A 23240-nucleotide genomic window follows, 5' to 3' on the forward strand; every position below is an offset into this window, starting at 1 on the left:
GACAATGGATAAGCAGGAAATGTGATAGTTGATAGCTTTAAAAGGAAGGAAGACACACTCAGGCAAAAACTCCCTTCCTGCCCAGCCAAACTCTATCTTTGCTTCTCAGAACTCAAGACCAGAGACTACAGGTACTAGGAGCATGGACACGTTGTGTTATTTTATCAAGATCTCTGTTGTTGTAATAAAAACTGTGATTTCTGGAATATTCCACAAAACTTTTCAACTTTTATGTCTAAGTCAGTAATAAGCAGAAACATTGCTATTAATGACACCCAATTTTGCCACTGAATTCCCCAAGGACTACCCAGAAGTCTTGGAGTCCTAGAAGCAGATCTAGATTCTCTGAATGTGCCACACATACTTCTGGGAGCACAGCTGGCATAAACACAGCTAATGAAGATTTTTTTCGTAAGTACCAAGGCTATATCAAAAGTAAAGTATTGGACAATATGAACTAAGTCAAAATGAGATGAAATTAGCCATACATGGGCTGGTATTGGCACATTTTGTTTTATCCAGCTCATTTCTCAGTATCTCCAAAGTGACAGTTGACATCTATTTATCATCCTCAGGATACAAAGTATTGAATACCTCAGAGACAACCTTGGGGATATCCAAAAACATTATCCCAAGTACAAATATAATCCTGCACACTGTAATGTCTATTGAGTTTGCTATCAGGGCAACAGACTTAAATTAGTTTAAATATTCATTAAAGAACATGATTTTATAGAAAAATTACTGCCCACCTGGTTTTGATTCTTGTCATAAGCAGCTTATAAGAAACCTCATCTATGTGCCCCACCCTACCACACTCCTATAACTCTTAGGCAGGTGAGTAATGAGAAGAGTAAAGACGAATATGTGTTCTGTGATCCGTCTGTATACCATTATCTCAAGAGAAATATCAAAAGAATCATTTGTAGTTCACCTTGTGAACCACCAAAGAAACTGTACTAGATGATGGGAAATTGGTTACTTGGAAAGCAAATTAAAACAACAGTGAAGACGCGGGATCGCACGCTCGGCCGCCTCCCCCCGCAGAGGTCCCGGCCGCCATGGACCGAGACCAGGTGCTGGAGCAGCTGCTCCCAGAGATCACTGGACTGTTCAGCCTCCTGGACCATGAGTACCTCAGTGACAGCACCCTGGAGAAGAAGATGGCCGCGGCCTCCATCTTGCAGAACCTGCAGCCCCTCCCAGCCAAAGAAGCCTCCTACCTGTATGTGAATTCTGCAGGCCTGCACTCCGGGCCCAGCTTCGTGGAGTCCGTCTTTGAGGAATTTGACTGTGACTTCAGTGATCTTCAGGACATGCCAGAAGATGACATGGAACACAGTAAAGGAGTCAGCCCGGAGCCAGACAAGAGCCCATCGCTGAGAAATGCAGCTGACCTGCCTCCACCACTGCCCAACAAGCCTCCTCCCGAGGACTGTTATGAAGAGGCCCTTCCTCTGGGATCCCGCAAGTGCCCTGAGTACATCAGCTCCCACAATGGCTGCAGCCCGGCCCAGTCAACTGCAGATGGGTACTATGAAGACGCAGAGAGCAGCTACCCCACCACTAGGATGAACGGCCAGCTGAAGAACTCCTACAGTGACGCTGACGCCATGAGCAGCTCCTATGAGTCCTATGATGAGGAAGAGGAGCAAGGAAAGGCGCCACAGCCCCGGCACCAGTGGCCCTCAGAAGAGTCCTCTATGCTCCTGGTAGGGGACTGCAGGATATGTGCCTTCCTGCTTCGGAAGAAGTGCTTCGGGCAGTGGGCCAAGCAGCTGACCGTCATCAAGGAGGACGAGCTCCTGTGTTACAAAAGCTCCAAGGACCTGCAGCCACATCTGAGGCTGGCACTTGATGCCTGTAGTGCCATCTACATCCCTGTAGGCACAAGCGGCATGAGCTGTCCTCCCAGGGAGCCACTGAGGTCTTGGTGCGGGCACTGCAGAGCAGAAAGCAAGTGGCTGAAGGTCATCCGGGAGGTCAGCAAGCCTGTTGGAGGAGCCGAGGGAAGTCCCCAGATCCCCAGTCTTCCTGTGCCAGCTGGACCTGCACAAGAGGTTGTCCCAAGAGAAGCAAACCTCAGATTCCCACAGCCTGGGCATGAGTGAAAGCAGTTCCACCTCGGCCACCGGGAGGCTTGTGAACATGACACAGGGAAGAACAGCTGGCTGAACTGAAGGGCTCTGTGAGCAGGGCTGCTGGCCGCAAGATCACCCGTATCATCAACTTCTCCAAGAAGAAAGCACTGGCCGAGGACCTGCAGACCTTTTCTGCTGAGGAGGAAGTTCCGTGCTGTGGCTATCTGAACGTGCTGGTGAACCAGGGCTGGAAGGAACGCTGGTGTCGCCTCAAGTGCAACGCACTGTATTTCCACAAGGAGCGTGAAGACCTGCGCACCCACGTGAACGCTGTCGCCCTCCAGGGCTGTGAGATGGCTCCAGGCTTTGGACCCAGGCATCCAATTGCCTTTAGGATTCTGTGCAACCGACAGGAAGTGGCCATCCTAGAGACAAGCAGTTCAGAAGACTTGGGTCGCTGGCTTGGACTGTTGCTGGTGGAGATGGGCTCCAAAGTCATCCCAGAGGCTCTGCATTATGACTACGTGGATGTGGAGACCTTAACCAGTATTGTAAGTACTGGGCGCAACTCTTTCATGTACGCAAAGATCAGTGGCCTGAGCCCCGTGTCTATGATGACATCCCTTACAGAGAAGGTGCAGGATGAGTAGCCTCAGCAATCCGCGGGGCACAGGTGAAGCCCATGCATCCTCCTGCAGTGAGAAGTCCCATCGAGTGGACCCTCAGCTCAAAGTCAAGCGTCATGTTTCCAGTGCCAATCAATACAAGTATGGCAAGAACCGAGCTGAGGAGGATGCCTGGAGGTACCTCGTAGAAAAAGGTACCTGGAGAAAGAGAAGGAGACAATTCGGACAGAACTAATGGCCTTGCGGCAGGAGAAGAGAGAGCTAAAAGAAGCCATCCGGAGCAGCCCAGGAGCAAAGCTGAAGGCCCTGGAAGAAGCTGTGGCCACCCTAGAAGCTCAGTGTCGGGAGAAGGAGGAGCGCAGGATTGACCTGGAGTTGAAGCTCGTGGCTGTGAAGGAGCGCTTGCAGCAGTCCCTGGCAGGGGGCCTGGCCCTGGGGAAGTCTGTGAACAGCGAGAAAAGAGGGGAGACTGCAAATAAACCCCAGAACAGTGTCCCAGGACAATCTCTCCCTGTCAACTGTGTTTCTGAGCTGAGGAAAAGGAGTCCATCTATTGTAGCCTCCAACCAAGGAAGGGTGCTACAGAAAGGCAAGGAATGGGAAACGAAGACCTAGGAAGAGAATCAGAATTCCATGCCAAAAAGAGTATTAGCTTGCCCAACTAAGGCAGAAATGCTTTTTTCACAAAGTAACACCAGGAGAAGACTGGAAGCAGTTCCCACTCTGTGGGATGAGGGACACCCAAAAGACCAGCTTTGTTGTCTGCATGATTTGGGGAGGTTTTAGGGTGGGAAGGAATAGAAAGGAAAGTGGAAATGGAAGGCATCTTTCTGACTTTCCAAAGAGTAGATATGGGGGTGGATGGAGACAGATGTATGCACGGTTGTAAAGGTTTTGCTAAATACCTTTGTCTTCCCTTCTGAAGAAGAAATTAAAGCACATGGGAATTGAATGTCACTGCATCCCACTTCCAGTCCTTAAGAAGACAGTGCGGAAGCAAGGGTGGTCCATGAAGAGAGAAAAGACTCAGTCACCAGTCACTTGTGTGGCTGCCTTCCCATTGGACATTACAGGCAAATTCTGGACAAAGATGGTTGGCTATAAAGTCAGTATCATCCCTCCACACACACAAATGCACAAATGCCACTGAGAACATGCAGATTTCACAGTCATTCCTCATCATTTCAGAGCTACAGCTGTGCAGGGAGCATGTACTGGAGTTTTCAGGATTTGAGCATTTAAAAATCTGATACGTAAGGACCAGAGGGCAAAGAAACCTGATCCGCTAACACATCTTAAACTCATAGTGACAAAGCATGGAGCTCTAGTATCCACAGAATGTTCCCAATATTCGAAGGTGGACTGGTTTGCTGTCAAGTCCTTACCTGCTTTAAAAACCTTACCATTAGGCTTTCAGACTGTGGTTGGAAAACTATGTCTTGAGCCTAATGAAATCTTCGTCTTGCACTGGAAGGTACAAGAGATTGACTTCCTGGTCTGCTACAAAGTAAGACCATCAATGAAAATCAACAGGTTGGTAGCTTGTTCCTGCCACAAAGGTGCCAAAAGCCTTTTATAGACATTGGAAACTTTGATAGGTAAAACAAGAACCCCAAGTCTTGGGCAGCCTTCTTTCTATGCCACTCACTACCGTCTCAGTGTCACAGGCACTTTATGGGTCTGTCTTTTAACATATTTTTCCCCAATAAAGATGAAACGGTTAATTAAAAAAAAAAAAAAAACGGATACCACTATTAGAATGGCCAGAATGCAGAGAACACCTAATACTGATAAAGATGAGGAGTAACAGGAGCTCTCATTCACTGCTGGTAGAATGCAGAATGTGGCTGGGGAGATGGCTCAGTGGCCAAAAAAGCACTTGCTGTTTGAACCTAAAGACCAGAGTTCAGAAATCCAGAACCCATGTAAAGCTAGACACCCCTAAAGCAATGGAAGGCAGAGTTGGGAGAGTATTAAAGCTTGTGGGCCAACTAGTCTGGACTTCTCAACAGCAAAACCAGAGAGATCTTGTCTTAAACAAGGTGGAAGATGGAGGCAGACACACCCAAAGTTGTACTCTGACTTCCACACGCAAACCATAGGATGCACACACAACATACATGTTCACACACACCATATCCATACATACACACAAAAAAGGTTAATTAAAAGTATAGGAATGCAAAATGGTACTGCTACAATAAAGACAGTATGGTAGTTTCTTACAAAATTATGCATAGTCTTATATATATAAGTCAGCAACCTCAGTTCTTGGTGCTTTCTCAAAAAAGTTGAAATTGTTTGCTCCCCCAAAAATTAGTACATGAATATTTTTATGAGATTTCTTTATAATTGCTAAATTTGGGGACAAGATTTTCTTTAGTTAGTGAAGGGGTAAGCAAATCATATGTTAAAACAATGAAATAAAGTATTAAAAATACATCAATTACCAAGCCATGAAAACATGATGAGAAGCCAGTAGTAAAGGTGATGTACTAGATTGACTTCATTTGGGAAAGTCAAAACTACAGAGACACTAAAAATAAAATCACCTGTTGCCAAAGGTTACATGGAAGGAAGAATGAACAAGTAGACCATAGGAGATATGAGGGGTAGTGAAACTGACCTGTTTCCTTCTGTAATGCTGGACACATCAAGAAGGAGTCAGGGAGCTTTGTTAGGCAGAAATGCCCTTAAATCTTCCTTTTAAACCTCCACTTCACTAGAGATCAGAAAGGATCTCTTCTCTCCTTATCTCTTGACTAGACTAAACAACCTGAGCTCCTCCAGGGAGGGAGTTCTCCTTTCCAAGAATTTAAATCTGATCCTGGCATTGTAGTGGGTTAAGCTTAGTCCCAAAACTTGGCTTCTTGGCCTCTTGTTGAGCCAGCCCCTAGGCCAGAACAATCAGCCCACATTCTGTCTCACCTAAGCCTGAAGAATAGGCCCACCACAATAAGGTTATAAGTAGATGCTTACCAGGTGAGCAGGCCCCTATTTTTTCTGGCTGCTCATCTCTTCAGAACTTTCAGATCCCAGCTGCGTTGAGACAAGAGGAGACACCAAACCCCTAGTCTTGTGTGAGCTCCCTAACCCCTCTTGCCCTCCAAATGGCAGAAACTCTCTGTACTTTCCTCTTCCCTGAATAAATGTAATAATTTAATAATCATCCTTTTCAATCTGGTTTATCTCAATTCTTTGGTTAAAAACATACACAAACTCACAGTTTGGAGTTCAAGGAAATTACTGAAGACCCTAAACCCCATTATAACATGTCACCATGCATTTGTCTAAACCTATAGAATGCTCAATGCCTAGGCTGACTGTTGATGTGAATAACAGTCTCTGGGAGGTATATGTACCCTGGTTCAGGATGTTAATAACAAGCAGGCTTGGGGGCAGGTCATAAAAGGGAGCTTCTATAATCTTCCATCCAATTTTGCCGTGAACCTAAATTTTCTCTGAAATATAGAGTCTACTTAAAAATTAGGTACCTGACAGGATTATAATCAGAGCTGTCAACATAAAATTCAATGACAGGAAATAAACCTCAAGGAATGCTATAATGATTTCTTAGGGTTGCCTGATATCCACTCTAGATTCTAATTAGTCACCCAAGTATTTAATCAGCCAAACTAATGAACCTTGGAAGAGGAAGGGAAGGAGAAAATGATTTTGTCTGTAAAGGGTTGGTTTCCTTGAAGATTTATGTTGAGCATTGATATTCGATGTTGTTATTTCATTTAATAACATATATAAGATCTATTTTGTTTCTAAATTTCATCTATTCTAACTTATCCCATGTGTAAGACAATTATCACCCTCTGTTGGTGGTATTCAGACTTGATAACTTTTACTTAGCCACTTTGTTTTGTAGGTCTCTGAACATTCAAAAGTTAAGGAATGTTAAAAATTAAAATAAACAAAATAATATAACTAAAATAGTTAATTCACATCTGTACTTAATTTTAATGCAATTAATAATTCAGCCTTTTCATTTTTTTTAAATTAGTACACAAGTTTCCAAAAACCACCAGCTGACCCATTATTATAATCAGTACAGTAACCAAAACAATGAAGGAATATTCCTCACTATTTTATCAAAAGGAGTGGACTTTCCAATAAAGCACTGAGCATTGCCCAATATTTAGGAAATAGGCTTAGAACCAGTGCTTTTTAAATAGGAGATGACACACTGGCCTGGAATTAGAGTGGACAAAGGACATTTGGGAACAATTCATTGCCATGAACACTGCTTCCAGGAGCACACTGAAATAACACTTCACAGGTGCATGCCACTCTACCATCTACTGAACATCTTGTCTATATTTTGCCTCTTTTAATATAGTGACTACATCAACATGAGAAAACAGGTGTGGATCCTTTTTATTTATAAGAAAAATAAACCTCAAAGAAATGATTGCCTAAAGCCACAGAGACAGTACATAACAAACTCAGCTCACACCAGTATGTTTGGATTCCCATTTCAACTGCCTTTCAGTAAATACTTGCACAGCATTTATTTAGGTACTAGGAATTCACAAATGAAGAAAACAGAGTTGCTTCCCTCAGGGAGGCATCTAAAATATTATTTTGAAGTAAGTATTTAGTAATTTTGAATTAATTAATTATAATGTAACTTAAGAAGGTTGTTATTAAGCTAGGGAGATAGCTTGAAGGTGCTTGCTTGCAAAGCCTGGTGGGCTGGGTTCAATTGTCCAGTACCCATATAAATCAGATGCACAAAATGGTGTGTGCATCTGGAGTTCATTTGCAGGGGCAAGAGTCCCATGAATTCCCATGTGCATTTTCTACCCCCCCCCCCCGCCACACACAAATAAATAAAAATATTTTTAATAGAAAAAAAATGTACTTATATGAACACACATAAAGAGAGAATTAGTGATTGGAGGAGGTGCTTCAGCCAAAGTCAGACCTTTGGGATGTGGAGCTGAGCTGGTATGAACAGAGAAATAGGGACACCAAAAGGGAACATGGTCCAGAGCTAAGAGTTGCATAAAGTCTGTTCTGTGAATGGCAGGAACAGACCTGCTTCACAATGAGATGTGTGGGGCTGCAGGAATGGGTAACATTCTAGGAGAACGGGCATGTGAAAGAGCCAGCTCATAGCACATGCACATCCTTTGATGAGTTGTTTTTTTTGTGTGTGTGTTTTTTTTTTTGCATTTGTTGTGTGTGATGTGCATATATGAGTGTATGCATGGTCACACATGTGTGGGTGGGTGGAGGTGCACATGTGTGTGGAGGCCAGAGATTGATATTGGCTATTCTCTATGGTTTCTCCATCTTACTTATATGGGACAAGTTCTGTCACTGACGTAGAATTCAAGAATTCAGCTAGACAAGCTAGCTAGCATCTTCCTATGCCTACCTCTCCCAGCACTTCGATCACAAGTAGGCACTGCCATGTCTGGTATTTTATATGAGTACTGGCGATCTGAACTCAGCTCCGATTCTTGCACAGCAAGCACTTTACCCACTTTACCAAATCCCCTGTCCTTATGATGAATTTTACAGCACACATTATTAGCTACATTTAAATCAATCTAATCTGGGCTATAGAGATGGCTTAGCTGTTAAGATGCTTGCCTGCAAACCCAAAGGACCCAGGTTCAATCCCCCAGGGCCCACATAAGCCAGATGCAAGGTAGTGCATGCACCTGGAGTTCACTTGCAGTGTCTGGAGGCCCTGTCACTCCCATTCATTCTCTCTCTCCCTCTCTCTGCCTCTGTCTCTCTCAAATGAATAATAAAAAAAAATTTAAATCAATTAAACTATCAACAAAGTTAAAAAGCTTGAACATATGATAGGAAAGAAGTAGAGATACCTCTATGACAGTTTTTGGTTTTTTTGAGGAAAAATATCCCTAAAACATGATTAAAGGGAAGACTCTTATTTACATACATTACTTTGGGAGGCACCAATCATAAAAGTCAAGTATGACATGGAACAGGCTACCCTCCAGAATGATGGCAGTGCAGAGAGCACAGCACAGATAAAGAGGTGACAGAAGGCATTTTGAGTGATCAGTTTACCTCAGGCCCAGACTGGTGGGGAAGCCAACTCAAATTTCCAGGTGTCAAAATGGTTCGCTAGTATAATGAGCCAAAGCCAGGGTAGCAACCAAGGCTTTATTTGCTTGGTGACACAGTCAGAGGGAAATACAAGTGTCCCTGGCTCCCCAGTGTCCCATTTACCTCTTCACACAACCACCACATGATAATGGGCATTTTCTCATTGCAGGGGTGCCTGAAACAAAAGGTTCCTACTCTATATAGGCCTAGGAGGCCAGGAATAGAAAAGAAGGAATCTTGGGTGTGCAGAGCATAAAACAGACACTCCACATGCACTTGTTGAATGAATAATAAATGACCCAGCATTCCATTCTCTGAAATCTCAAATGTGAAGGGTGAGAAATAGTCTCCCAGAGGAAAATAGTCCCAGATGGGGTGTCTTGGAGAACCATTAATTAGCAAGAAATTTATTTGCATTTTTAAGAATATAATGAAATGTGCCTCACATCAACCTCTCAACTCTAGAAGCAAGCGTGGAATTGGCACAGTTGAAAGGAAGATCACATTTGTGTGCTGGTTTCTTGTGTTGCCAGGGAAAATTACTCCATCTGTCCATTCCAACATTTCCCTTTTCCAAGTTCTAGTTACCCATAGCCAGTAACAGTCTAAACATGTTAAATGGAAACTTCCAGAAATAAACAATTCATAAGTTTCAGGCAACTTTTGTTATAGTATATTATTATAATCTATTTTTGAGACAAATGCAAATATGCCTAATTCGTAAATAAGACTTTATTGTAGATATGTATGTAATGGAAAATATGGATTTTTTTAGAGGTTGATACTCTCTGTGGTATCTCTGTGGCCTTGGAACACATCCCCTGCGGGTTAAGGAGATGACTGTATGATGACTGCATGAATGCTTTCTCCAAACTAAGAAATACAGTATCTCAGGCTGGAGAGATAGCTAAGTGGTTAACACACTTGTCTGCAAAGCCTGAGGACCCAGGTTTGACTCCCTAGAACCCACATAATCCAGGTGCACAAGATGACATATGTGAACAAGATGGCATATCGCACGTGCATCTGGAGTTCAATTGCAGTGGCTAGAGACCCTGGAGTACCAATTTTCTCCCTCTCTCTCTCTCATAAAATAATAAATAAATATAAATATATTATTTCATAGTTTGGGTGACAGAGCTAAAAGGGAAGACACAACAGAGGGAACAGAAGGGTTGGGCCCTCCCCCAGAGTTCCAGGAAAAAATCTGTTACAACCCTGTCTCCTAGTTTCTGAGGGTTGCTGGCAGTGCCTTATGCCCTGGGGCTTGTGGTTCCATCTCTGCCGTCTCAGCAGCTGCAGTTCTGCGGTTCTGCTGACTTCCAGGGATGGTCAGCAGGTGGCAGTAGCACAAACAGGCTATATTTGGGTGACACTTGGACAGGTGGGAATGGAGAAGTCCCTAGTAGAATGACACTGATCCTAGAGGCCTACAGCAAGTAGGGGTCAAGAGAATTCCTTGGGGAAGTTCATTGTATATGTAATGTCCCTCAGAAATATAATCAGAAGTTCTGCATTAGTGAGGTCTGACAAGCCCCAACAACTTGGAGCATTATAACTACAAGGCTCCATCTTATCTATAGGTAATAGCTGTGTGGTAAGGTATCACCAGGTATATAAAGCAAGCATGCATCAAGTTGCTAAAAATCTATTTCTTGGGCTGGAGAGATGGCTTAGCGGTTAAGCGCTTGCCTGTGAAGCCTAAGGACCCCGGTTCCAGGCTCGGTTCCCCAGGTCCCACGTAAGCCAGATGCACAAGGGGGCGCACGCGTCTAGAGTTCATTTGCAGAGGCTGGAAGCCCTGGCGTGCCCATTCTCTCTCTCTCTCCCTATATCTGTCTTTCTCTCTGTGTCTGTCGCTCTCAAATAAATAAATAAATAAATAAATAAATAAATAAATAAAATGGAACAATTGTAAAACTGCCTTGTAATAAATCATTTAAAATAAAAGATTTATTTCTGAAATTTTCTATTTACTATGGGTAAGTCAAACCATGAACAGCAAAACCTACTAGTAATGGAGGAAGACTGCTATATGTTCAAATAAAGTCATATTCTGAGTTCTTATTCAAACCAGTATCTTCATTTGTTTTTTTTAATTTTTATTAGCATTTTCCATGATTATAAAAAAATATACCATGTTAATTACCTCCCTCCCATCCCATACTTTCCCATTTGAAATTCCATTCTCCATCATATTACCTCCCGATTTCAATCATTGTACTTACATATATACAATATCAACTTATTAAGTACCCTCCTCCCTTCCTTTCTCTTCCCTTTATGTCTCTTTTCTAACTTGCTGGCCTCTGCTACTAAGTATTTTCATTCTCACGCATAAGCCCAGTCATCTGTAGCTAGGATCCACATATGAGAGAGAACATGTGGCGCTTGGCTTTCTGGGCCTGGGTTACCTCACTTAGTATAATCCTTTCCAGATCCATCCATTTTTCTGCAAATTTCATAACTTCATTTTTCTTTACCCATGAGTAGAACTCCATTGTATAAATGTGCCACATCTTCATTATCCACTCATCAGTTGAGGGACATCTAGGCTAGTTCCATTTCCCAGCTATTATAAATTGAGCAGCGATAAACATGGTTGAGCATGTACTTCTAAGGAAATGAGATGAGTCCTTTGGATATATGCCTAGGAGTGCTATAGCTGGGTCATATGGTAGATCAATCTCTAGCTGTTTTAGGAACCTCCACACTGATTTTGACAATGGCTGGACCAGATTGCATTCCCACCAGCAGTGTAGAAGGGTTCCTTTTTTTCCACATCCCCGCCAACATTTATGATCATTTGTTTTCATGATGGTGGCCAACTGACAGGAGTGAGATGGAATCTCAATGTAGTTTTAATCTGCATTTCCCTGATGACTAGTGACGTAGAACAGTTTTTTAGATGCTTATATGCCATTTGTATTTCTTCCTTTGAGAAATCTCTATTTAGCTCCATAGCCCATTTTTTGATTGGCTTGTTTGATTCCTTATTATTTAACTTTTTGAGTTCTTTGTATATCCTAGATATTAATCCTCTATCAGATATAAAGCTGAGAAGATTTTTTCCCATTCTGTAGGTTGCCTCTTTGCTTTTTTCACTGTGTCCTTTGCGGTGCAAAATCTTTGTAATTTCATGAAGTCCCAGTGATTAATCTGTGGTTTTATTGCCTGAGCAACTGGGGTTGTATTCAGAAAGTCTTTGCCAGACCAATATGTTGAAAGGTTTCCCCTACTTTTTCCTCTAGCAGTTTCAGAGTTTCAGGTCTGATGTTAAGGTCTTTCATCCATTTGGACTTATTTCTTGTGCATGGCAAGATAGAAGAATCTATTTTCATCCTTCTGAAGATATATATCCAGTTTTCCCGACACCATTTGCTAAAAAGGCTGTCTTTTCTCCAATGAATATTTTGGGCATTTTTATCAAATATCAGGTGGCTATAGCTACTTGGGCTTACATCTGGGTCCTCTATTCTGTTCCACTGATCTACATGTCTGCTTTTGTGCCAGTACCACGCTGTTTTTGTTACTATGGCTCTGTAGTATAAGTTAAAATCAGATATGGTGATACCACCAGCCTTATTTTTGTTGCTCAGTATTATTTTAGATATTCGAGGTTTTTTGTGATTCCAAATGAATTTTTGGATTATTTTATCTATTTCCATGAAGAATGCTTTTGGAATTTAGATAGGGATTGCATTAAATGTGTAGATTGCTTTTGGTAATACTGGCATGTTCACAATATTGATTCTTCCAATCCAGGAACAGGGATGTTTCTCCAATTTCTAGTGTCTTCTGCAACTTCTCACTTGAGTGTTTTAAAGTTCTCATTGTAGAGATTCTTTACTTCCTTGGTTAGGTTTATTCCAAGGTACTTTCTTTTTTTTTTCTTTTATGCAATTGTGAATGGGAGTGATTCTCTGATTTCATCCTCTGTGTGTTTGTTGTTAGCATACATGAAGACTACTGATTTCTGTGTATTTATTTTGTATCCTGCTACATGGCTGTAGGTTTTGATAAGCTCTAACATTTTGCTAGTAGAGTTTTTAGTGTCCTTTATATATAGAATCATGACATCTACAGATAATGATAACTTGATCTCTTCATTTCCAATTTGTATCACTTTTATGTGTGTCTCTTGCCTAATTGCTATGACTAAGACTTCCAAATCTATATTAAATAAAAGTGGGAACAGGGCTGGAGATATGGCTTAGCGGTTAAGCGCTTGCCTGTGAAGCCTAAGGACCCCGGTTCGAGGCTCGGTTCCCCAGGTCCCACGTTAGCCAGATGCACAAGGGGGCGCACGCATCTGGAGTTCGTTTGCAGAGGCTGGAAGTCCTGGCGCGCCCATTCTCTCTCTCCTCCTCTATCTGTCTTTCTCTCTGTCTCTGTCGCTCTCAAATAAATAAATAAATAAATAAAAATTTTTAAAAAATAAAAAATAAGTTAAAAAAAAAAGTGGGAACAGTGGATACCCTTGTCTTGTTCCTGATTTTAGTGGAAAAGCTTCCAGTTTTTCCCCATTTAGTAATATGTTGGCTGTAGGCTTGTCATAAATAGCTTTTATTATATTGAAATATGTTCCTTCTATTCCCAGTCTCTGTAGGACTTTTATCATGAAGGGATGTTGGATTTTTGTCAAATGCTTTCTCTGCGACCAATGAGATGATCATGTGATTTTTGTCCTTCAACCCATTTATATAATGTATTACATTTATAGATTTGCATATATAGTACCATCCCTGCATCTCTGGGATAAAGCCTACTTGATCAGGGTGAGTGATCTTTTTGATATACTCTTGTATTCTGTTTGACAATATTTTGTTGAGAATTTTTACATCTATGTTTATGAGGGAGATTGGTCTGTAATTTTCTTTTTTTGTTCTATCTTTGCCTGGTTTTGGTACCAGGGTGATGCTGGCCTCATAGAAGGAGGTTGGTAGAATTCCTTCTTTTTCTATTTCCTGGAAAAGCTTAAGAAGCAATGGTGTTAGCTCTTCCTTAAAAGTCTGGTAAAATTCAGCAGTGAGTCCATCTGGTTCTGGGCTTTTTTTAGTTGGGAGATTATTTATAATTGTTCGGATCTCCATGTTTGTTATAGGTCTATTTAAGTGATTAATCTCATTTTGATTTAATTTAGGTAGGTCATATAAGTCAAGAAAATCATCCATTTCTTTCAGATTTTCATACTTTGTGGAGTATATGCTTTTATAGTATGTCCCTATGAGTTTTTGAATTTCTCTGGAATCTGTTGTGATGTTACATTTTTCATCTCTGATTTTATTAATTTGTGTCTCTTCTTTCTTTCTTTTGGTCAGATTTGCTAAGGGTTTATCAATCTTGTTTATCCTTTCAAAGAACCAACTCTTTGTTTCATTAATTCTTTGGATTGTTTTTGTGTGTGTGTGTGTGTGTCTATTTCATTAATTTCTGCGGTAATCTTTATTATTTCTTCCCATCTACTGATTTTTTATTTGCCTTGTTCTTCTTTTTCCAAGGCTTTAAGGCGAAGCATTAGGTCGTTTACTTGCGACCTTTCTAATTTCTTAATATAGGCACTTAAGGCTATAAATTTACCTCTTAGAACTGCCTTCATTGTGTCCCAGAGATTTTGATATGTTGTGTTCTCATTATCGTTTGACTCTATAAATTTTTTTATTTCTTTCTTGATTTCTTCATTGACCCATTCATCATTTAGTAGTGTATTGTTTAGTTTCTATGATTTTCTGTATGCCCTATAGCCTTTCTTGCTACTGATTTGTAGTTTAATTCCATTGTGGTCAGATAGAATGAAAGGAATTATTTCAATTTTCCTGAATTTTTTAAGGTTTGCTTTGTGTCCTAATATATGGTCAATTTTAGAGAATGTTCCATGTGCTGCTGAAAAGAAGGTATATTCTTCAGCCTTTGGATGAAATGTCCTGTATGTATCTGTTAGGTCCATTCCTTCTATGACCTCATTTAGTCCAGATGCCTCTCTGTTTATTTTTTCCTGGGATGACCTGTCAATTGATGAAAGTGGGGTGTTCAAGGTACCCACTGCCACTGTTTTTGGTGATATCTGTGACCTTAGTTCTAATAGTGTTTGTTTGATGAATTTGGGAGGCCCCATGTTAGGTGCATATATGTTTAGGATTGTAATGTGCTCCTGTTGGAGTGTGCCCTTAATCAATATAAAGTGACCTTCCTTATCTTTCTTGACTAACGTTGGACTAAAGTCTACCTTGTCAGATAGTAGGATAGCAACCCCTGCTTGTTTTCTAGGCCCATTTGTTTGAAACACCATCTTCCAACCTTTCACCCTAAGATAATGTCTATCCTTTGTAGAAAGGTGAGTTTCTTGGAGACAACAAATTGTAGGATCCTGCTTTTTAACCCAGTCTGTAAACCTATGTCTTTTTGTTGGGGCATTGAGGCCATTGATATTAAGAGATATTATTGAAAGGTGTGTATTTATGTTTGCCATTTTTTTGTTGTTGTTCCGGTTCTACCTGTGCTCTCTTGTGTTAACAAGTATTTGAGTATTGTTTGTTTTTTCTAGGTTCCTTATATGTGTGCTTTTCCTTTTCTTTAGCATGGAGGATTCTATCAAGTATTTTCTGTAGAGCTGGTTTTGCCTTCAAATACTCCTTTAACCTGCTTTTGTCATGGAATGTCCTTATTTCTCCATCTATTTGAATGGATAGCTTTGCAGGATAAAGTAACCTTGGTTGACAGTTGTTACCTTTCAGAACTTGGAATATATCACCCCAAGCCCTTCTGGCTTTAAAAGTTTGTGTTGAATAATCTGCTGTAATCCTGATGGGCTTGCTTTTGTAGGTAACTTGATTTATCTCTACCTGGTTTCAATATTTTTTCTTTGGTTTGTGTGTTTGGAAGTTTGATTATAATATGGCAAGGAGAGGTTCTTTCCAGGTTTTGTCTGGCTGGGGTTCTAAAGGCTTCCTGTATCGGCATTGGCACCTCTTTCCCAATCTGTGGGAAATTTTCTTCTATGATTTTGTTGAAGACGCCTACTATCCCTTTGGAGTGGAATTCTTCTCCTTCTGCTATGCCCTGAATTCTTATATTGGATCTTTTCATAGTGTCCCAAATATCTTGAAATTCCCACTCATACTTTTCTATGTCTGTCTTTCTCTTTGTTGGACTGTATTAGATCTGCCACCTGGTCTTCTAGCTTAGATATTCTGTCCTCTCCTTCATCCATTCTACTGGTGAGAGTTTCTCCAGAGTTTTTTTTATTTCATTAACTGTGTTCTTCATTGCTAGTAATTTTGACTGGTTTTTCTTTATTATTTCTATTTCCTTATTTATGTCTTGTATTGCCTTCTCTATTTCATGAAATTGGTGTCCTGCGTCTTCTTTGATTCCTTTAATTTCCTCTTTGACTCCTTTGATTTGTTCTCTGACTTCTTTAAACATATTTACAATCATTCTTTTGAAATCTTTCTCAGCCATTTCCTCTAACTCATTCTCACTGGAGGTCATTTCTGATGCATTAATACTTTTAGGTGGATTTATATCATCATGCTTTTTAGTGTTTCTTGTGTTATAATGTATATATATTTAGCATCTTGGATTAAGTTAATGCTTGGGTTTTCTAGCTAGCTGTGTATTCTTAGCTGTATCAATTGATTTGATGTTATATATTTTCGGGATAGGAGCTTAAGGTGTTAGGTGTGGCTCTTAAGACTCACAGAGTATCTACATAGGTGCTCCTAGGGGTTGAGTTTCCCTGCTATGGGAGTATTCAAGTAGGCTGAGTGGAATAAAATACAGGCAGATTCTAAAAGTTAACTAAACACTGTACACATTCAATCAAAAACAGCCCCAAGTATGTATGTCAGAGTAGATATTATAACAACCAGATCCTCTATCAACATAGAGGTTAAGATTTCTGGTCTGTTGAGGGATCCAAGTCAGCTTGTGACCACATGAGACCCTACCCTGTTTCAATCCCATTTACCTTGGATGATTTTGGTCTCAGTCAAGTTGCTGCCTGGTCGTCAGGCTGCTGTTCTGATTTCTGGAGCTGGGCACTGGCTTTTCCCTTGGGGCAAACCGAGCCTGGCAACTGTGGCCCTGCCGATCAGCACCCCCACTGCTGGAACTGCTGCCGCTAAAGCTGCCTTTGCTGGGTCTGTCAGCAGCTGATGTTGCTGCTGCTATGCCCACTGCTACTGCTGTCTCTGCTGCTGCTGCTGCTGTAGCTGCCACTTCTGGAGCCACTGCTGCTGCTGAAGCTGCTGTTGCTGGGTCCACTGCCACTGCTGCCATTGAAGCTGCTGCTGCTGGGTCTGCTACTGCTGCCGCTACTGGATCTGCTGCTGTTGGGGCTGCTGCTACTGGTGCCAGAGCTGCTGATGTTGCTGCCAGACTCTGTTCCTGCTTGGGTCCCACTGTTGGCCCAAGTTGGTGTGGCCGGGTCCCGGGACGCTGCACTGTTCACTGGAGCTGGGCTCAGGCGGTGGGGGAGAGGAGGGAGCCGCAGCTGCTCTAGTTCTCTTGCTGTTCCAAGTGTTCTTCTACCTTGTATTCTGCTCCTCCTTTGCTCACTGCCACTCTCCCTTCACGTTTCCTGAGTTGCGGAGAGCTCTGGTGTGAGAGGAAGCTCCCTGCACCTGGCTATTCTTGTGGCTGCAGCCGAGTCTGGTGACTTTGTGGTGCACCGCCGCCACCGTTGCCATGGTTGGCGGAGCTTCCAGGGCCACTTTTGCCATCCTGTGTGGGCTCTGGATGCTCTGGATCTCTTCTACTTCTCCGCTGCTGCTTCAATTGCCTATACACCTCACTTTTTAGTAAAAGTGTGTATTTTGCTAAGTTTTTTTGGTCTTTTTCCCCCCAGGCTGCTTTGGCGTGGTACCTACACCACCCTCTTAACCGTAACTCATTTGGTTTAATTTATTTATTTTTATGCCATTTTTTTCTTTATTAGTTATGGACATACTCAGTATGTAAACAGCACATGTTGATACCATCCTTAACCTCATCCCAGCACCCCCCCCCCAGCAAGGACCCTACTCACTGGGGATGCCGGCTATCCCCACATCCTCTCCAACATCTGTTTTCACTTGACTTTTAAATATTGGCTATCCTTATGGATGTAAGATGGTTTTATTTATTTTTAACAGAAGAAAAAAAGTTGCATTAGCTACTTTCATCATTGTTGTGACAAAACACCCGACAGAAAAAAACTTAAAGGAAGAAAGATGAATTTGGGGCTCATGATTTCAGAGTGGAGACAGCCTACCATGGCAGGGAAGGTATGACAGCAGGAGCTGGACTGGGTGTTGGAACTTTGCTGCATAGTTAGGTAGCAGAGAAAGATGAGTGCTGATACTCAGCTCACTTTCTGCCTCTCTTCCTTTTATTAACTTTGGGACCCCATCTCATGGGAATGAAAACCTCTACATTCAGGGTGGCATCTTCTCTCTTCAGTTAATCCTTTCTGGAACCATATTCACAAACAAAATGGTGTGACCTATTGTCTCAAATCAAGGTAACAACCAAAACTTGCCACCACGGAAGTAAAAAAAAAAAAAAAAAGAATACAGCAAAACTTCAGATAAAATTGATGTTATTAAAAGAGGAAAAGTTATAAACAGACAACATTCTGAAGGAGAAGGGATGAATCAAGAATCTCATCAGAAGTCTGGCCTGATACAGGAGAAGCAGTCTATGCTCTGGTGGTAAGGATGGAAAAGGATAACATGCAATACTGATTCAGAGTAATGGTAGTTTAAAATATACACATCAGAACAGTGCTTGTCAGAGGAGTTGAGATCATTTCCTGAGAATAAAAGAATAGCCACTGGGTCAGGGACATATTCAAAGGAAATAGTCAAGATCATAAAGTATCCCCCACACACATACACCCCATGGACTAAAGAATACAACAGTTAACAGTTCTTAGATCAGAATTTAGTCAGTATCAGAAAAACCCATTCAATGCAATTGTTCTTTTTTATTTATTTTTATTTATTTATTTGAGAGTGACAGGCATAGAGAGAAAGAGGCAGGGAGAGAAAGAGAGAGAATGGGCACGCCAGGGCCTCCAGCCACTGCAAACGAACTCCAGACACGTGCGCCTCCTTGTGCATTTGGCTAACGTATGTCCTGGGGGATGGAGCCTCTAACCGGGGTCCTTAGGCTTCACAGGCAAGTGCTTAATCGCTAAGCCACCTCTCCATCCCGATGCAATTGTTCCATTTTAAAGATGATAAAATTGAGAGCAGGAACTTGTTGAAGTCATGTACAAGGGACACCTCAAATGAATGCCTGTCATCACGAAGGAGCCCTTTGGAGAAAGGGGTTCTAAATTTGGAATATAATCAATCTTTTCAAATCCTCATTCCATTATTTTCTCTAAATCTGCTTTTCAGATTGGAATACAGATAGCAAGGGATCTTTTTCCCAAAACTTGGTTGAATCCAAAGAGTTTCACAATCATATGCTGTGAATGAGAGGATGCTAAATATAGACAGTATCAGACAAACTCAAAACAGCTGCCTTGGCCACCCTTCCTCTGCTCTCCCCAGTATTTATGGTCATTTCACTTTCTGTACCCAAAACACCATATGAAGATCTCTATGTCCCTGACCTGTCCCTCAATATTCTTCCAACCAATTTAGAAGCTGTCTGAAAAGGGCATCAAATATATTATGAATATATCATAGTCTTTTAAATAATTTCCTGTGATGGTTATATTATAATTCATGCTTTTTACAAAATATGAACTGATCATGGGACAGGAAATACTATTTGACATTTTGGAGCCTGTGCATTCATTATTCTGCACTCTAGACAAAATAAACCCTCACCCATGAGGGGTTATCTAGATTAAGTTAGCCTCTGAGCATGTCTATGAGGGGTCATCTTGATCATGTTAATTGAAGTGGGAAGACCTACCTTAACTGTGGGCAGAACATTTTATGACCAAGATCCTGGAGTATTTAAGCAGGAGATTGCTGGCTGAGCACCAGCTTTCATCACTCTCTGCTTCCTCTCTATGAGCTTAATGTGAGCTGCTGTCTCAAGCTCCCGCTGCCATTCTTTCCCCACTTGGAACTGTATGTTGAAATAAAATCTTCCTCCTTTAAACTCATTTTTGTCAGGTATTTTGTCCCAGCAATAACTACTATAACATATAAGATCATTTCTGAAACTAACATCTGTGACTAAAGTATTAGCACTACAGATTATGTCCCTCAAGAATTTTTAAAATATGAAATACAAGTGATTTATCATTATTTAATATTTTAAAATTTACTTATTATATAAAAGTAAATATATATGTACATGTATATATACATTTATATATATATATATATATATATATATATATATCTGGGGATGGGGAGAGGACACCAAGGCCTCTTGCCCCTGAAAATGAACACCAAACACCTGTACCACTTTTTGCATCCAGCTTACATGAGCGGCTGGAGAATTGAATTTGGGAAGGCAGGCTTTATAAGCAAGCTCTTTTAACTGCCTAGCCATTTTTCTAGCTCCTTGTTTCATAATTTTTAATATCAAGAAACAAAAGTTCTTACCAAGGTTCTTCACATATTCTGCTATTGATGATATCAAAATATATCAGGATTCTAGACACAGAACCAACTGCATCCTTATATGGATGGAGAAATCAAGGCCCACAGCAACTCAGTGTCCCAGACTCCTACTGACAGTGAAGCCTGGACAAGAATCCTCTCATCCCCCTTTTCATACAACTAATCGTTTCATAGATCTATTGTGGGCTATGTTTTCAGTATTTTTAATGAAATTTTGATTACTGTTGGGCATGGTGATACATACCTGTAATCACAGCACTCAAGAGGCAGAAGCAGGAGAATTGCAAGTCCAAGGCCAGCCTGGGCTACGTAGCAAGACCCTGAAGAAAGAAAGAGAGTGGAGAAAGAAGAGGGGAAGGCTGAAGAGGAAGAAGGGAGGAGAAGAAAGGGGGGAGGTAAGAGGAGAAGAGAGAAGAGGAGAGATAGGAGAGGAGAGGAGAGGAGAGGAGAGGAGAGGAGAGGAGAGGAGAGGAGAGGAGAGGAGAGGAGAGGAGAGGAGAGGAGAGGAGAGGAGAGGAGAGGAGAGGAGAGGAGAGGAGAGGAGAGGAGAGGAGAGGAGAGGAGAGAAATGTTAGTGGTCTGACAGATGCCTAAGTGGTTTTAAGAGACCAAAGTATACATCAGTTCATTTCTGCATATTCAGCTTGGGGTCCAAACACATGCATTTCCCACATATCTTCCTGTACCAATTTGTTTCACATTTTTTCAAGATTCTGTAGCACCTTGAAGGTCATTTCTTGGTTGTCACTCTCTTATGTTTTTTCACTCACTTGACAAGTCATGCTCCCCAGCCCCTATCCATCAGCCAGGCAACAGTTACAAATGTGAATATGTCTGCACTTAACAAAGTGGCAAGGTCCCAAACACAAAAATATTGTTTCCACATATGGTGATGCACACCTCTAATCACAGCACTCAAGAAGCTAAAGCTGGAGGATCATAAGCTCAAGACCAGCCTATACTACATAATGAGTCTTAGACTAGCCTGGTCCACAACAAGATGCTATACAAAAGAAAAGGAAAAATAAAGACATTTGTCCTGGCTTTCCAGGGACACTGAAGTTTAAACAGTTAAAACAAGATGAGCACATAAAATGAAGACACTCAAAATGTCTTTGTCAGGATAGAATATATGCTATTCCAGGCTGTTTACCTGCCTGCCAGTGACTCTCTCGCTACACATGAAAATCTGGGTTTAAAACAGAAATGTCCTGGCCCCATCTCTAGGCATTCTATTATAATTGGTCTAGTTTGGACCCTTGACACTGCAATGTTTTCCATCTCCCCAGGAGAATATAATACACAGACAGGGGTAAGAAACAATAACCCATTGTTGTGGGTATGTACATAAGACTGTCACAACTGGGGACAGCTGATTAGAAGTGGCTTTTCAATATGGACAAATTATGACTCAGTGAAGGATATGGTTGGGCTGGAATTTTATTAAAGAAGTAATAATGATATAATATAATAATGAGCTTGGCACGGAGTGTAAATTGAAGTGAAGATAAGAAAAAGGTGTGAAAACATAGTCCAATGTTTCTCGTACCTGAGTGGTAGACTGAGACATTACTGGGGTAGGAATAAGAAGCTGTGTGAACCACTCATAAGCACAAAGTATCCCCAGACCTCTCTCTTCCTCAACACTAATGGACAACACGTTGAAGAGTCTTCTGTCGTCCCTCAGACTCAGTTTCTTCTGCTATAAAATAAAGTGCCAGTCTTATACATTTATTTCTCTATAAGCCAAAGGACCCATCAGTATCATTTGCGAATGATTTCATCCACCTAGAATGTCCTAGCTCTGGCCAGCACAAGCTAAGAATTATTCTTCCTTCTCATACAAAGTAAGAGTAAGTGACAAGTGATGGCCCTTCTGCCAGGTGCTGTTGCCATCTCAGTTTTTCCAGAGCTTGTGTTCTTATCCACACTCTGCTGATGACAAGTTTCAGTGTGATGGCATCCAGGTGACATCAGAAACAGAATCTGGCAGAACTGAACACTCCACTGGAGGAAAATGACAGGCACATATAACTGATCCTATTGACTGGAGTTCATGGAGAAGTTAAATTATCCTTCATCTAGGCTTTTTTTAACCATCCATAGCTAATTTGGGGGCATTTTCCCCTCACTCTGGCATTCCACCTGATGGAATCTTCATTCTGGGAGGGTTTTGCTTTTTTTTTTAGTCAGTGAATACAGTGAAGTTGGTACCATTGTTAGCCTCCCCCCTGTCCTCCCCACCTCCACAGGGACCCTCGTTGTTGAGGTATATGGGTTGTGCATTGTGGGGTTAGCCTTTATTTTCTAGTAGGAGGAAATGTCTCTGCATGTCATGGCTCAATGTATGGCTCTGACATTCTTTCTGCCCCCTCTTCTGCAAATTTTCCTGAGCCTTGTTGGGTTCATTTTAGGTCTGCTTCAGTGTTGAGGTCTTGGGAGCCTCTTTGTCTCTGGATAACTGGTTTGGTAGGGGTTGATTGTTCTCTGTGTCAATCTCCATCACTGTTGTGCTGGTTCCCATTTCGCCAAGAAAATTCTTGCATGTTTCCCCAATTATTGTTAGTTTCCACTGGGGCCCTTTTGAGGTATGATGGGGTGGCTTTCTCCTTAGGATCTGCATCTATCTGAAAAAGAGAAGCAGATTCTCCAATGGAAAGTAGAGGCAGCTCAGAGTTTCTCTTTGTTTTCACTCTCACCAGACAAGAGCATCAGCTCTTCCTGCCTCCCACCCTCTAAACCACAGATGCTATCTTTTGTTTTGCATTTGTGTTGTGAGAAAGGCATTGCCCTGCTGACACCATGAGAAGCATCAGTGAGTAAAGTCTGTTATTCAGGCTGCAAAGCCATCTGGACTTTCTGCT

General features: G+C 41.5%; 1 protein-coding gene and 1 pseudogene across 3 annotated transcripts in view; both read left to right on the forward strand.

Moving 5' to 3' along the window:
- Adarb2 (adenosine deaminase RNA specific B2 (inactive)) overlaps positions 1-23240 on the forward strand; it is a 646431-nt gene that overhangs the window by 510027 nt on the left and 113164 nt on the right. The gene's annotated exons all lie outside the window — the stretch shown is intronic.
- LOC123461429 lies at positions 1062-3322 on the forward strand (annotated as a pseudogene).

The sequence above is a fragment of the Jaculus jaculus genome, chromosome 6 (assembly GCF_020740685.1).
Source record: "Jaculus jaculus isolate mJacJac1 chromosome 6, mJacJac1.mat.Y.cur, whole genome shotgun sequence".
NCBI classification, from domain to species: Eukaryota; Metazoa; Chordata; class Mammalia; order Rodentia; family Dipodidae; genus Jaculus; species Jaculus jaculus.